Source organism: Haemaphysalis longicornis, unplaced genomic scaffold (genome assembly GCF_048455015.1).
Source record: "Haemaphysalis longicornis isolate Haplotype H1 unplaced genomic scaffold, Haemaphysalis longicornis Haplotype H1 scaffold_6, whole genome shotgun sequence".
Taxonomy (NCBI): domain Eukaryota; kingdom Metazoa; phylum Arthropoda; class Arachnida; order Ixodida; family Ixodidae; genus Haemaphysalis; species Haemaphysalis longicornis.
In genome coordinates, this window is record NW_027526407.1 from 2637643 (window position 1) to 2653940 (window position 16298).

Here is a 16298-nt window from a genome sequence, read left to right on the forward strand (position 1 = left end):
TATAGCAGCAGATGTCGAAACCACCACCGATGATAAACTCCGCTTTGTGACTTGGTATTTGACAATGATTCGACGGCCTTCAGATGGGCACCTTGAGGCCGTCTCCACAGGCTGGCATTGGCGTTTTCCTGACCATTGGCTGAAAAGGCTTGGTTACATTCCGAACCCTGTCGCTGAAGCGACGATTGTGGAAGCAGCTGCCATTCTCACTGCGATGCGATGCGTCAGGGCAGCGGTCTGGGCTTTATAAAAATGGTTAACAAAGCGTGAGTATGGGCGTTGATCCAGATGTGCTTCAATCGAGTTCAGCTAAAGAGTAATGCCGCGCATAATGTGCGAGATCGGGGTGGGCTCTGTGACGTCCACAGCATGAAGTGTGAGTGGTGGGGAGGGTAAGGGTGGGGAGCCTTTGACTCGGTCCGCTACGCTTGCGAGTTGGTCTAGCGGTAGAGTAGGCTGAACCTAGTGAAAGCCTTTGGCAAGGTATGGTAGGAACTGAAGGCACAAGATTCAGGGCCGGATTAAGGCGGCGGCTACGGGGGCTGCAGCCCCGGGCCCCCAGCTGTCAGGGGCCCCGCTCGATCATATAAAAAAATATATATATCTTGAGTGTGCTCGCTGCCCGCATTGAAATCTGAAGTTAGGAGCTTCAACCTCACATTCACACCGAAGCTAACACGTGTGGGGGGCCCCTCACGTTATGGTTGAGAAACTTCGAGTCCATTTCAATTTAATTTAGTTATTCCTACTCCTCTTCCTTGTTTTCCCGAGGTTTATGAGAAGACGCCTTGGACCAAAAGTCGTGGGTACACCGCTTGACCGGGCCTCAGAAGCCACATAAAAAAGGCCCCGAGCTCGGCTCCGGTCTTTTGGGGCACAGGTCGTTTCGGTAGTCTTTTGGGTAAACGGACATCTAAGTACGCGGATGTTTCGGCGCGCGCACGTTTCGATATAAGAAAGGGTCAGGCATGCAAATAATGAATGAACGTCTGAAGAACATAGTAAATTGTTTAAGCCTGAGGGACGTTATATGTAAATATTGTCAAGTTATGCACTGCCCTGCGGGCTCATACACAGTTTCTGCCAGAAATTTCAATGTATAGCGCTTGACAAGGAAGTTCATTGCGATGACGACCCGTTCAATAAAGCTAGTGGATTTGTTCAATCGAATAAGAGTGATTGATATCGACTCGATATTTCTGGCTGAATGCGAGCGTATATATGGTTATGTAAATGTTCAAAGGTTGTGTAGGCCACTAGCTGGGTCGTTCGGCTTCAGCCCGTGCCTCTGTGCTGTAGCCTCTGCAGGCTGTCTGAGCAACAAGCGTTGCGGAAGCTACATGTCCACACGACTCCATTCGTAGCGTAATGCTCTAGGCGACACTCCGTCTGAACGCAGAGGCCGCCGGGCCAGACCGACCCTAGCAGCTCCCTTCGAGCTGGGGAATCAGCAGGCCTAGGCGGTGGGAAAAGCTCAGGCGTGAACGCCAAACAAAGCAACAACAACGTCTTTTTCCTCTAGGGATGACGAAAGCTGTGTCCACTTAAAAACGCATCCTGCTTGCGGCCCCTTCGATGCCGTCTTGAAAGCCGACGCCCACCGCGACTCGGGGACGGTAAGCTGTTTGTAACGGTGGGCGCTTTTCGCTTTGGAATGAGCCGGTGGACGGCGCGGACAAAACGGCGGCCCGCAAATCTGGTCCCAATTGTGTGCGGCGTCAAGAGGAGAGGAACCCCCGAAGGAGCGCGCGAAAAACAGTGGACGTGGCACACGTGTTGAGGACTCGACAAGAGAGGTCCACCCATACTAGCCTCCGTCGTAGACCCCGAATCTAGAAGAGATGCTTCAGCATGTTTCCACTGCCGGTTACGACCGAACAACGACCGGACCGATCGACAACGACCTACTGACTGCTGGAACTGTTGTGCGGCCCCGACGGGAGCAGCAGCGCGGGGGTGAGCAGAGACATTCTATACCTATTAAACTGTTGTCTGATGCCATCTCTCGTGCTAACCTGTCGCTCTCCAAGCCAAAGGGGACCCGTTATTGTGCAACGGCTTGCCGACTAGTAAGACCATCACAGATGCGCAACTGGAGTTCATCGTCGCTGAACGTTCGACAGCCATGCGCAAACCCACGCACGTAGCGGACCGCTCCCTAGCCCAAAAAGCGACATTTTTCTGCTTATCGTCTTTGTGCTAATCGTGCTGCGATAGACAGGTTGCGTTACGCGACACGTCCGAGCCACCCCCCCCCCTTCCCCCCCCCCAACCTCCTTCAAAGGCGGCGCGTGGTCTAACCGCCGCGTGCTTTCTCGTCGGCGCGGGTAACCTACAGGATTTTGGCCCGTTAGCCGTGGCGGCCAACTGTTTGGCAGATTTCTGTGAGTGAAAGCTGCCTGCGCGGACTTTGAGCCCTCCCATATATGCAGGTGGAGAACTTAACAATAAAACTAAAACCTTACAGGCTTAATAAAATGTGCTTGTTCTCAGAAAATACTCTTCTGTACCATGGCGTGTGCAGGGCGACACGACGCTTCGATTAATTGTGAATCTGTGATGGACCGGCAATCATACCATACCTAACTTTTACGCCTGATAAAATCCGTTATATAATACCGGACATCAAGCCAAGAAATTAGCTTCCGGAAAGCGTAAAATTATGTATAATTTATGACTGATCAGAGAGCATAACATGGGCTTCGAAAATTTTCGCATACTAAATCGGAATCATTATCATCATCATCGTCAACATAATCATCATCATCATTAGGGCCCCAAGGATGCAGTAGCCCCGGGCCCCAAAGTTTCCCAATACGGCACTGACAAGATTCGGCGAACGGAGTCGAAGACCCGCATCTTGCCCGCAAAGCCCCGCAAAATGCACAAAAATTGTGATAGCTCGCGGTCCCCGAGCCCTTTGCACTGAAGTAGTTGGCGCACTCTCTGTTTTTCCGAAAGAAAAGCCGTCGGGTATGTTACGTCTTCAAATCCACGAAGCTGTATTTAGCCGTACGACATGCGAATATGTCGTGGAGCTCCGGTGGGTAGCGGGTGGTCGAGATTTGCGAGGGCGGCTTGTGATCCTAGTTAATGCATGGCACAGCAAACTGAGAGCCCACAAGTGCAAAAAATATCTCCAGTTAGTCTGCCCAAAACAGTTTAAGATTGATATCGACGCGACACGCTCCAGGATTAGCGACAGCTTCAGGAGTAGCAGTGCCAGCATTAATAGCGACCGCTCCAGAGCAGCCTTTGGGTACTTGGTCCAAACGGGGTCGTGTGGAATCGTCGGGAGACTGTGGCTCGTTTTGGATGCGCTGCTGCGTTTCCTGAAGTTGCTCCTCTTTTTTTTAATCCCCCCTTGCTTCGATTGGAGTTGCGGGCAAAGTTGTTCGCATTTGCTGCTGAACAGCGGAGAATGCTTCCTGATCGGTCATTGCGTGCGATAGATCAGATTTCCAGCTCGCCGGATGTGAAAATGCACAGATTTGATTGCTCCTAGTCGGCGCGCATTTTTTCAACGGCCTCTCGTAGGGTCTGTACATATTCCTCACTGGTAATGTAATGTACCCTTCGCGAACTCATGCTCATTCATCTCGGTTCCCTTTCACAGGCTGCGCCACCAGATCCAGCTTTGCCGCAGCGTAGCGACTTTGATTTATCCAGCCAGCGACGATGTAGCTCTCCGTTTTCGCCAGGGCTGGTTTTTATTAATCACAAATAAAACTGCAAAATTGCTTAAGCTAAATGCTTTCTTTATAACTGCAGAGATTACACTACATACCAATCTATCTTGTCTTCAAAGATCGGTTTCCTTTTCAGACTTGGTTAAATCGATGATAGCTGACGTGTCTTGAGTGAGTCCTTGTTGTTTTGAGCGATGGAGCTTTTCTCTTTTTATGAAATATCGCATTCTCTCGTTAGTTTGTGTTTCCAGCATTTTTTCACTCTCCGGCTGACTTCTGTGGCTTTATACTTCTTGGCTATTTGATTTTCTCCAAGTTTCAGTATAAGGATTGCGTTCGTTTCTTTCCTCCTTGATAGAAAATGGCCGCTCATCGATATGTGCGTTCCAAAGATCAAGAAAGAAAAAAATTTTATTATATATGGACATTTCACGAACAAGGCTCTTTGGCCGTCTGCCCCGGGGTGACAACTGGGCGCAATTCGGAAATCACCTAATTTCATTTTGTGTTATAATAGCTTCACCTTATCCTTTTCTATGGGAACAAATTTGCTCCTTACAAAACATTTCAACCTTGTATAACTGTCAGAATACTTGTTCAACCACTTTCAATTTAAATGATAACTGCTTGCTTCACTGCTCCTCTGGAATATATCTACGGCAATGTTAAGCGATTGTTATAAACCTATTAACAAAGTTGCTCTCAAATATTTTCTTTTGGGAGCTGCTAACCTATCATAAGCTTTGTGTTGATCATAGCATAATCGACTAAATTGTTCACTGATGTCTACTCCCAATTTCTGTAGCCTCCTTCAGAGTGATTGTACTTTTTTTGTCGATTTAAAATTAAAGTGAGCACCAAGGTTGGGTTGCTTCCCTGATTGTTGAATATTTTGCTATATTTATTTATAGTTTTGAAATTCTGCCATTCAAGGGATTCAGACATTTGTAATTTGTTGTGTTTAACGTGGTTTTCGCGGTTAAAACCAAGTGGCTTATTTATTCATTTAACACATTTTGCGGGGCTTTTATAGTTAGACGTTACTTGGGTTTGTTAAACATGTGATATAGGAATAAAATATTAAATATATGGTGCTTGCTGTTATATTCTCAAACTGGAATCGTAGTACAACTTGAGAGAACATATCAAGTGTGAGTTAGAGAAGCTATATTCAGTGAGAGGCCATAAGAATAAAAGAAAAGAAAAAGGCATTGGCATTTTGACAATTACTAACGCTTATCCCTTACGTTCATGGAATCAACTGCAGTGCACAGCCTACTGAATCGCGGTGTTCAAAAAGTGTGGTGGCTTATTCGATGAGGAGCCGCATGCAGCGACAGTGATCTTTTGCTTAACGTCAAAATTACGATCACCTTGCACAAACTTCTCATGTTTTAGTGGCACTATCTGCCGAGCACTTATCTACAAGCAACTGTATGGGTGGAGATTGAGCTTTGTTTTCGTTGTTAACCGCTTTTCTATACCACGGTGTCTTGCCTCTTCACGTGGAAGAGCTGCCTTCAGGAGTTTATCAAACATTGCAAACCATCCACCGCGGTTTCCCGGGTACATTTTGTAGATTTTTTTTCTTGATTTATTGTGCCTCTTTCCAACAGCTTCGTCTTTCGTCAGAAACTTATTTTCTACAAGCCGTTCAAGAACAATCAATGAACATTAGCAATGCTACCACCAAAGTGTGGCAATGTGGCCGGTCTGATGAAAACTGGTGGTATTCCTAGAATTTTGCAAACCCAATCAATCCTCAGACTCGTCAATGCCAAGATGATTAACAAGAATTCAATGCTAAGATTTCAAAGGGCAAGCGCTGCGTGCGGGTCAATATACTTTTTTATTAAACGAAAGACGAGACATATGAAAGTCGTTTCTTGCGTTTGTTCCCGATTGTTTCTGTCACTACTTAGCGCTTTGTTCTATTATGTGCATGCGCCTAAAGCCTTACGACGAACTAACTGCAATAGGTCCATACTCTTGGTGCTCACATGGCCATGTCGCACAACGCGATCGTAAGAGTAAATGGTCCACCTGTACCACAATTGCGTCCCAGTTTGTAGACATAAGTGTAAACCTACAAAATGTAGGCACGCGATTAAAAAATATGTGGGCAAGCCCATTTGACACCGCGCTGTAGGCAGCCCATCTCTACTGGCCTATGCCACGCAAAATGACACACGTTTGTTTTTGGTGTTTTACAAATAAAAACGAAGCTTGCCATTTTCTCTTGCTGTTTAATATAGGCAGTATTATCCACTCCGTACTTGCGTTTTTGAGATATTTTTGGGGAACTCTAACATTTGCTCGCACTTCCAGTGGCAGCAGTGCCACTGCGCCTCTTCAAATATATTTTGTCCAATGAACACTGTATACTGTACACGCCTGAGCGTGACCTCCGCTTACAAGGTCACTTTGTTGTGGCGAGGGTCCGCACAAATTATGGTGAACGGTGGCCTACCGTCTATGTCCATTCTATAATTAACTACCTCCGTTCGTACTGTTTTCTCTTAGCACACGCACTAAATTTAAAGATGCTGTTTTGGTATTACGGGCTTGAATGTTGAATGGATGAAGCTGTTGAATTGTATTCTCTTGTGCTTGTATTATTCCCCAACTCTTTTTTTGTAATTTTTCTAGGCAAAACAGCGCAAGAAAAGACAAGGAAAGAGAAAGATACACGACAGGGACTGCACTGAACTAACAACTGGTTTTATTTTGAAAGACAGCCAATATATATATAGCCGTCCAACCGAAGGTTTATCTGAGCATGCGTAGACAATTTCTTTCGTAGGCAAGGTGATAGAAGCCATGCGGCCGGATGCCTCACCAAGGATAAGGATCCGTTTTAATTCAAGAACTTCACGTGAGAGCCGTGATTTGAACATTTTAATGATGGAAGTGTCTTGAAATTCTGGCAAACAGTCCTCGCAAGTCGAACAATGGCTTGCCAGAAAGCAGTCCGCTTCTTTCCCCGGCCGCGCATTCTTCACATTGCTCACGTGCTCCTGCAGCCTATCATGGACGCATCCACCAGTTTGACCAACGTACACTTTTACGCACGTTAACAAAATTTGATTAGACTACCCCTTCTTCACGTTCAATAAAAGCTCGCCGATTATTTAGGCCGCAGCCGCTTTGCTTGGTTGCCTCCGGGTCAGTAATTTTGCTGAGCTTAGAGAGCTTGTGAGTGGCAGAAAAGACGACGTCCGCGTCATACCTCTGGCCACTTTTTTCAGAATATTTTAAATCGTGTGTACGTAGGGTATCACAGCTACCCTGTGCCTACGCTCTGTCCTTGTCTTTTTTTGCGCTGTTTCGCCTAGAATATTTACGAACACGTCCAGTTTTCTACGTGTGCACTTTCTTCTTACTTTTTCATGCTTTATTTTTTGCTTTGTCTTTTACCGACGACGTAATGTTTGCGTCGCTGAGTCTTTGCTGTGCATCCGCTGCTGGGCACGGCCCCACAAGCCTTTTTTTGGCTTGGGCAGCCCACACGTGTATTCAAAGCCTCGTGAAAAAAAAAACATTTGCGCCAATCCACCCTGTGAATGTGGTTGGAAAGCAAAGCTGTAAACGGCACCCACAAACATCACTCATATGACTCACTTAAATTCACTCACGAAGCTCTGCAAATAGTGAAACCAGAGAGAAGGAAACTGCCCTTAACCACACCCTTTATTACTTCAAAGAGGTAGTTTTGGTAATGTTAAAATAGTGCATGATGCATGAACGGTGCTGCGATGAAATGCATTGGTGTAGCACATGAGTGGAACTTTTTATAAAATAAACCTCAAACCCGGTGTTAGACGATCTCAAATCTCTATCTCTGCCATGGCGGGCGGAGGCGACCAGATAGGCGGCAGAGACGAAGGAGGAGCAGGAGCAGTAGGAGGAGGAGGAAAAAGAGGAGTAAGAGAGGGAGAAGGAGGTGGAGGAAATACTTCTATTCAGATTTCTGAACGGCCCAGATTGGGGCCCAGGGGAGTGGTTCTTTCTTCACTGTAGCCCATATTCGGTCCGCGCCGCCTGTGCTCTGTTCACCATCTGAAGCTGGCCAGTCAAAGAGGGGATGGACAGCAGCATCTCCAATGGCTCTTGTTCAGTAGTTGATGGAAAGAGAGTTGGGTGCTCAGGGCTATAGTCGCACAGCCCGATTATGTGGCAGAGGGCTCCTACTTTTGAGCAAAATTTACATTCATTGTCGTAGAGATTCGGGTGCATTAAGCAAAGACGCGTAGGGTGTTGGCAGGAGCCGGATTGTATGAGCCGTAGGGTAGTTTGTTGTTCTATGCAAAGGTCAGGGTAAGTCGAAGGTAGTGTCTATCTCAGTAGGCGGTAATGCTGGGTTGTGTCCTTGAACAAGACATGCGGGTTACTGTCCTCGTGCAGCTCCGTAGCACCGGGGGTAAAAGTGCAGGCTTGGTGGGTGTATTCGTTGCCCTTCATGAAAGCGTTAGCGGGTTTCCAGATGAGCTGAACGGAATCATGTAGGGAGTAGTTTTTAAGCACACGCAGTGCAGATCTGGACACCAATCCTGACTGGTAATTCCGGTAGGCTTGCTGAGCATCAGTTACTACCTTACGTACTCCTGGTTGAGTGAAAGGCAAGGCGATGGCTGCCTCTTCTGCTGCCGTCATGTCCTCGGTATTGAGTGCAGCACAAGCAAGGAGGTTGGTTGTGGAGGTAGCCACGATGATGACGTACTGCTGCTCTCGATGTTGGCAGGTGTCTGTATGGAAACCTTCATGATCCCCACCGAGGGTGGGGTCTAGCGCTTGAGCCCGTCCTTGTCGGTGACCCCCGTCGTGTGAGGGGTTCATATTTTTAAGCAAAGGGAGAATCTTTAGTCCTTGTCGCCAAGAGTCCGGGAGTACATCAAGCGGAGTTACATTCTGTGCTGGGCCTCAAGGCGTATTTGAATGTGTTCCTTGATGTGTCGTTTGGTGTGAAGGCGGACGACAAGGAGCTGTGATTTTTTAGTTGAACACTGGAGGTCACAGGCTTTAGGACATTGGCGTACTAGAAGTGAGATGCCTTCAGTTGGTGTGAGCGTCCTTTAATTTTTGTAATTTCTATCACGCCCGCAAGGCGCGCACAGGGCGCTAGACATGCCGTGGGCGGAGCGCACATCAGCGCAAGAGGTCGGGTGACACTACCACGTGGCATTCAGGGAGAATACAGGGGATAAACCCGTAGATGCGCTCGGTGAGTGCACCACCTGCCTTGCCCGTCCCCTCGTGGGCTCGTAGCTAAATCGGTAAGACACCGGGCTCTCGCTGTGGTACTCTATTAGTTCCAGGTTCGATTCCTGGCGGTCCAGTAAATTCTTTTATTTGTTCGCGGGAGATTTCTGTTGACACCAACGGTTGCGAAAGAACCCCTGGGGGGTAAAGGCAAAAAGCTTTGCTTTATTATTAATATTTATAATAATAAGAAAACTGTTGTGCTGCTTTGAGTTCGTAGCTTGGCGTGTCAAGGGCTCAATACTGTAAGAAAACAAGTCCAAACTTTTTGCGCTCTCTCGTGGACGCAGACGCATCTACGGTGCTCCGTTTACTGCCGTTCCGCCACATATTATGTTCTTGAGTGAACTCCTGTAGATTTCTACAGGAAAGGGATTACTATAAAAGCAGTATAGCTGAAACTCCCCTATTGTTAGAAGTGAAATGAACTCGTTTAAGTACAGTGGTTACTCACATTCAACTAGACAACATGGTCGCATCCAATATGGTACTGATGTCTTTGTTTTGCAGTTTTTAAAGTTGTGTCTTTTTTGCAGTGATTGGAAAAATAGAGAATTATCAAGCGAAAACACCCGGTAAGTGCGCTTCTAATCCAACACTTAATAGAATTTGGAAGGCGTCATGTATGCCTTAGAATAATATACAAACAGTACCTTTTCAGGATTCATTATATGATGCTACTATCGAGCAAGGAGAATTAAGCTCTCAGTTGAGGCTCTTACATAAACAGGGTCTGTGTTTTCACTATCCATATTTTTGTCATCTGAAAACTTAGTGCGGGCACGTATTTGGGAATTCTGTTTACAACAACTCCGTTCAAAAAAAGTAGGATAATAAAATTTTGTGGCTTTGCTTTCTCCCTACCGGAACTTTTGCAGAAAGAAGAATCTAATATATTTACTTCCGTATAAGCATAGGTTCAAATTAGTTCACAGCGCTCTCAAAACCTCTGCGGTTTTTCTTAGCACCACAGCATAAACAATATATATATATATATATATATATATATATATATATATATATATATATATATATATATATATATATATATATATATATATATATATATATATATATATATATATGTATATATATATATATATATATATATATATATATATATATATATATATATATATATATATATATATACGTTGAAAGAAGGTTGTCCTGATGTGATCATGAATTCTTAACTTTCGGACATAATTCAAAAAGAAATTGGAAGTTATTTTCATACAAAATCTGCTGTGGACAACTGCTGCAGGTTGTTCGGCGTCACTTTGTTTTCATAGCGTTTCTTCTCAGCGCGTTTTGCTTCTCTCAACCTTTGTCATTGAAAAAGGCAACATCTTACTCTTGGGTACATCTGGGAGAAACAAGCTCTTTACTCTAGAGTACGCTTTATAGGATTGTTCTGAAATCAGCCAGAAAAGTAGCAAAAATTACGAGTTTGTAATCAAAAATATGTCTGCATCACAACCTAATGAGTCACACCAACGACGGCTCCGATGTTTTAACGCAGCGTACGGATCTCCAAAAGCTCGACTTGGTTTCGCCGAGTACGAGGAACAAACGGTCACCTATCGAGTTTATTTTGCGACGATAAATGAACAATATCTATCCGAACACCACAGTAATTTACAAAGATATAATAAGGTTGTCTCACTTCTTTTATCTCCTCTTTATTATTGAAGGTCTGTTGTTTGCTTCCCCCTTTAAAGCATTCCTGATAGTCAGGAGAAGAGAAAGAAAAAAACGCATTGTTACATCTTATATAACTTGAGTTGACATTCAGACACTTGCATTATTTTTGTGCTTTGACAAGACAAAATAATTATCTGTCTTCTTTATTCTAGGGAACGATATACATTGGTGCGACCTCCGTGTTCGTGGTTTCTCTGAAACGATTCCAAATGCTTGCGGCGCTGCATTCGGTGAGAGAGGCGAATGTGGATTGCCAAGGCAGCTATACATCACTGGCTGCGAAAAACATGGTGCTCCGAAATGATGGCTCTTTTCACTAATCTTCGGACGAAGAAAATCGCGCTATTTGATCTGTAACAGTTTTATTGTTTGTAACAGAAGTACTCGCCTAATAAAAAGTAAAGAAACCTGCCATTCTTGAAACCGGTATCATTTCTAACAAATACATGTATTACTCGGGAGCCTATGGCTCCACTGTACTCTTGAACCTTCAGATCTATAATTGCTACTGACGAAGCAATTATTTGCCCTAAACTGGCCTATGACTCTGCGGTTCAGGTTCCTAAATATAATCATCTTGAAAACGCTTCAAAATCATTAGGAAACCACTGACACATTTAGTTTATCAGCTGACTAGCACCGCCCATCAAGTATAGCATGTAGGAAACTTACCCTACAACTAACCAGTTTTTCTGTGAGCATAAAAATAGCTTGACTGAACCTGTTCTAGAAGTTCTAAAATTTGACGTAAAAAAAATCGAATCTCTATTTAGTTTGTCATGCCTATAACCACACAAAGACGATTCGTAAAAAGGTCCACCTTACGCATAATAGAACCAACAATTTTGGCCCTCTTATTTTTACCGCATCAAAAAAATGGGTTAACTTGGCCAATTCAATTTCTACAGGAATTTATGTACTCTCTTTTCGAGTGAATCGCCGCGGCAAGAATGTTTGTACTTGAAACAAACAATTTTAGCCCTGATTTTGTACATGCGTGTAATATATGCTCCTTCGACACTTCACCTAATTTGGTCTTTCTAGCAGATGACTTTTTGGTGGGCTCGTTTATTAATCGTATTTCTTCTTATGTTTTCGAATGTTAGCTCCTATTCTAAGAAAATTCATTTATGTACAGTCTATATACTCTGCAAACTTCGTTAGTGTTGACATATCCAGCGTTATTCTGTAAGCAAGGTCAACTTCACTTGTGCAGTAAATAAACTAACATAGCAAATCTTGGTTGTGTTGGGTATTGGTCCATACATGCTGCAGAGTTCCGTTAAGGCCGAGAATATGAGCCATCTTTCAAAACACAACGTTTATACAATGCTCAACATGGTCTCTGCGTGTGCCGTTTTTATTGTTTATCCACTGTCTATTTACATTACAGAAGCTCTCAGTGATACTAACACAGTCAATTGTTTGACACATTGGAATTGATTGTAAAAGCGTTAATTACTATTTCAGCTCTGAATAGTTCTTCCTTGGAAAATAGGCGTATCTACTTCACTTTCGCTTTGATTTGCAAATTAAGTCTAATCACTGCCATCGTTAGAACAAGAGCAATAGAGCGTTTTACTCAGTCTTCATAAACTTCGGAAAATCTATATTGACGTAGTGATGGTTGTAAAGGATGCATATATACCGTATGCCACACTAGGCATGGTATCTACATGAAAAAACGAGTGCGTAAAACGAAAACCAACTGGCTGAAAAGATGGACTCGCTTAACGGCGGTATACTGCAAAGTTTTGGTATTACGATCTCAAAAAATATATAAATTTTAGCAAAGCCCGCCCGACTGCTTTTAAACGCAGAAGTTGAAATGGAACTTTATAATCCGCAAGTTCCGGCTGGTAAGCGTTTTTGAGGGCTCTCCTATTTGAAGTTTTTGAAGGTATGTTCGGCGAATCTAGAAGAATATCTTCGTGAAACCTGAAACAAATTCGCAGAGTTCTCATAACCTTATCAGTGGAAATGTTTCTGTATATTTTGCTTCTGCAGCATAACAAAATTCCAGTTTTTTCAGTACTACGAAAGAAATCTAAAATATTCTAGAAAAGGTGCAGTCTGGCCTTCCATAAAAACTAACGACGAGCGATATTGTTAGGAAGCCTCACATATAGCCAATTTAATGCTAAAATAACACTTTAGTACTTCTTTTTATTCATCTACCGAAAAAAAAGACTGTTTTGGAAATAAAATGTAGGTGCCGCTCATCGACGACAGTAGTCTTTTGGGAAAACAAAACATGCCAGCCGCGCACTCCGAAGCTCTGGCCAAAGGGGAGCTAGGAAAATGCACGGTGGTAAGCGATCTCTCGGCTATACAAAACACCCAGGAAACATCTAAGCCAAACTGCATCTTCTTTCTGTAATTAGATACCATTAAATTCAACAAAACCAGCAATGGAACGGAGGAGAACGGGCGACGATGCTAAAGGGAGCGTGGGTAGTTCGGATTTAGCAGAGAGCCCAATGAGCGCAGGGCTTTCATGACACGAATACCGAAGAAACCGAAATCCAAATTACACCATTCTAGTGACCTTCCACGCTCTCAGCAATTTCGTTAATTTAGAAGCACAGTTGTAGTTTCGGAGCAGCGAGCGTACGGCCCACGACGCCACGTATTTCCTAGACCCGGACAGTGGCACAGCAATGGTACCGACGCCATCGGCCGTCTTGGAGCTTGACCACCTAAAGTGACGGCTACATTTTCCTGTGTGAACTATTTACCAGCAACTGTAGCAGATAGAACATATGTCAGTTCGTTTTATGTATACATTATTGGACTCATCAATATATTTGCATCCTTCTGATGTCATAACCCACTTCCTTGTCTCATGGGTAGTCTAACCACCCCACATAACAACAACCCCTTCCACCAAATATTGTAGGGCAATTTCGGGTTTCTTATAACCGTACAAAAATAAACATTCCTAAAAACAATACACACCCTTTATTTGCTATAAAAACAAAGCACCTCCTCTTTTAACAGATATTGATAGCAATTTTTATTATGGGTATTCCAGCCAGAAATGTCAGCCTAATAACAATAGTATGCACAATATTTGAAACCTTTTAAATTTACAAATACTTAAGGTGAAATAAAATTTCCACCACTTCTCAATAATCGTGCTATGCTGCGTGAACAGGTAATAGCACAGAATATATACGTGCGCTTTGTTTGCTTTTTCTTCAAGATGCAGACAGTTTGAATGCCGTTTCTACCCTTGTTATAAGATTGTACAGGAGACATTTAAACATCCAGGATTACAAGAAATATAGTTTCAAATTCACAGCATCACTGATCCTTTGCAGGGGTTACTTCTCTTAAACGCAATGCCATCAGCTCCCGCAGTCGGAACTAACAAAAGTTTCCTCGTTTGTTGCCAAAAACTGTCATGAAAAGTTTTATGGGATACAAGTTGCCGGGATTTGCTCTGGAAATATTTTTTCGCTGCCACAAAGCAAAAACGAACACACTCGCTTGAAATTGCAGTAACAATGGCGGAAGTGTTGAGCCCTCAACAATTTTCAACAATCTGTTGCGATGCGCAGTTCGGTCCACGATATGAAAGTCACGGTATGTGCGACCGAGGCAACAACGATGATGACGATGATGCCCTTGAAGAGTTTGCCCCGTGTCTAACAGTGGTTAACAAAGTCTAAATACTTGACGGAACCTCAGTAAAGTTTATACGTTTATTTAAGTTAGTTTTTCTTTTCAGGAACAAATTTTTCACAAACAAAACTCAGACTGCAATAAAATCCCACACTAGTTACCAATGTATGCTTCAATAATACCCCGGCTACTACTTTGTCGTAACGCCTGTTTGAGATCGCCTCAATTTGCACCTGTGCCTCAAGCTCCGGAATAACGACAGCGTTAATATAAAATTAAGCCTCGTTGTACCCTGTACTGTGGTCATTAGTGTGGTGCTCACCAATTTCACAAAGTATCAATGCAAAGCGTACAATTACTTAGATTAGGTAGGTTCAGCAACGTGACCACAATTTTACCGAAGTTTTTGAGTCAGTGGAGTAGGCTTGTAGGCCGACTTTTGCCAGAGAAACGAAGCTGTTCACTGATTCGAGTCCCTCCCACTCTGACATCGTGAGGAAGTTGAATCGGTCTTGATAAACTACGCGAGCCTGAAAAATGGCGCGCAGTGTTATAGCGACACAGCCACAAGATGTGCTGTTCAGGTCTTGTAGTCACGCATGTAGGGTCACGGTTTAAAACGCTGACATCAGAGGGCCGAGTCTCAGATGCTCAGCATATATACCTTTTTATAATTTCCGTATGTTTTTTTTTTTTCTCGCGGAAATCCGCCTATATTATTTCAACGTCTTTTTTATGAAAAATGTTTTTTTTTCTGCACGAATTAGGTGCAAAATGATCTTATCACCTCAATAAACATTTGAGCGATAGAAGCGCATAGGCTCACAGACACGTCTTCGGTTCCCGTCACTTTTGCTTTGGGGCTCTATTAGCGCCACACCGAACGTTAAAGCCGCTGAGGGAAAAGTCATCTGGCGGCTTTTACGTTCATGGGTGTGTGTTGCTTATTTCGCAAAGTGATTGCCCCTGGGAAAAGCCCCTGGTAGAATCAATTGTTATTTGTTCAAACCGCGATTATAGAGAGTTTGCCTTCGGTGGAAACACACAAATTACACGTAAACGCGCTCTAAAAAGCTTCCTGTGGATGGCCGGCAACGAGAGCTCTCGAAGCGGAAGTGGCGGAACATACGACGTATAAGTGAGCCTTTCGCGCTTCTAACGCTTCCTTATAAAGTTCCCTTCGCACCGCAATTTTACAGCCTGCAATGGCTAAAAATTGAGCGTCGCAAAGGCGACAGTGCCCATCCAAAGCTCCTGAGATCATTATTAATCAATTTCTCTTCGGTTGCAACGACACCATGTTCTTTCTTATATACATTCACATTCGAAGCATTGGCCAGCAATTGTGAGTGACCCAGGGAAATTTGCAGAAGTTTATGAACTCAGATTTTGGGAGCGTCGTCTAAAGCCACACCATACTTCTACCGTAACTGCTCAGAAATATTTGAAGCGAGATTGAACCCACCTTTCAGAAGCTAACGGCCAACCATTAAAAACATAAGTCAGTTTTGTCAAAATTCAAAATGCTCATAAATTTTATTAGCACAAAAGCAATTCTAGATAATCTGCATACTTCGCAGTTTAAACCAAAACAACAGCGAGAGATTGTTTTTTTATCGCTCTCCTAATACCTTTTATGGTGTTCCCAAAACGCTGGTATACTAACTTTTCACCAAACCAAATTTGAATAATTGATTGATAAGTGTGGGTTTACTGCGCCGACGATACGCAGGCGATGAGTCCCGCCGTAGTGGAGGGCTCCGTATTAATGTTGACCACATTAGGATGTTTAACGTGCGCCGACATCTGGAAGGCACTGGCATTTTCGCTTGCCGCCTCCATCAGTAAAGCTGCCATCGCCGCACGGAATAGCACCCGAGTCCTTGCGCTCAGGGGCACCACGCCTCATTTATAGGCCCACTGCACGAGTGCTTAAGCCAAAATAACATCTAAATTCAACTACATTGGAATTTCTTTAGTAAACTTTATTGTGTTTACATTGCAATTGTAAAACTACCG

The 16298-nt window shown here is 43.8% G+C and overlaps 1 long non-coding RNA gene across 1 annotated transcript in view; it reads left to right on the top strand.

Moving 5' to 3' along the window:
• Positions 1-11056, top strand: part of LOC144141361 (uncharacterized) — a 95977-nt gene extending 84921 nt beyond the window's left edge. Inside the window, exons 3-4 of the long non-coding RNA XR_013316550.1 lie at positions 9485-9523; positions 10805-11056. This is a non-coding gene — a long non-coding RNA (uncharacterized LOC144141361). The remainder of the gene's footprint in view (positions 1-9484; positions 9524-10804) is intronic.
• The last annotated feature ends 5242 nt before the right edge of the window (positions 11057-16298 follow it).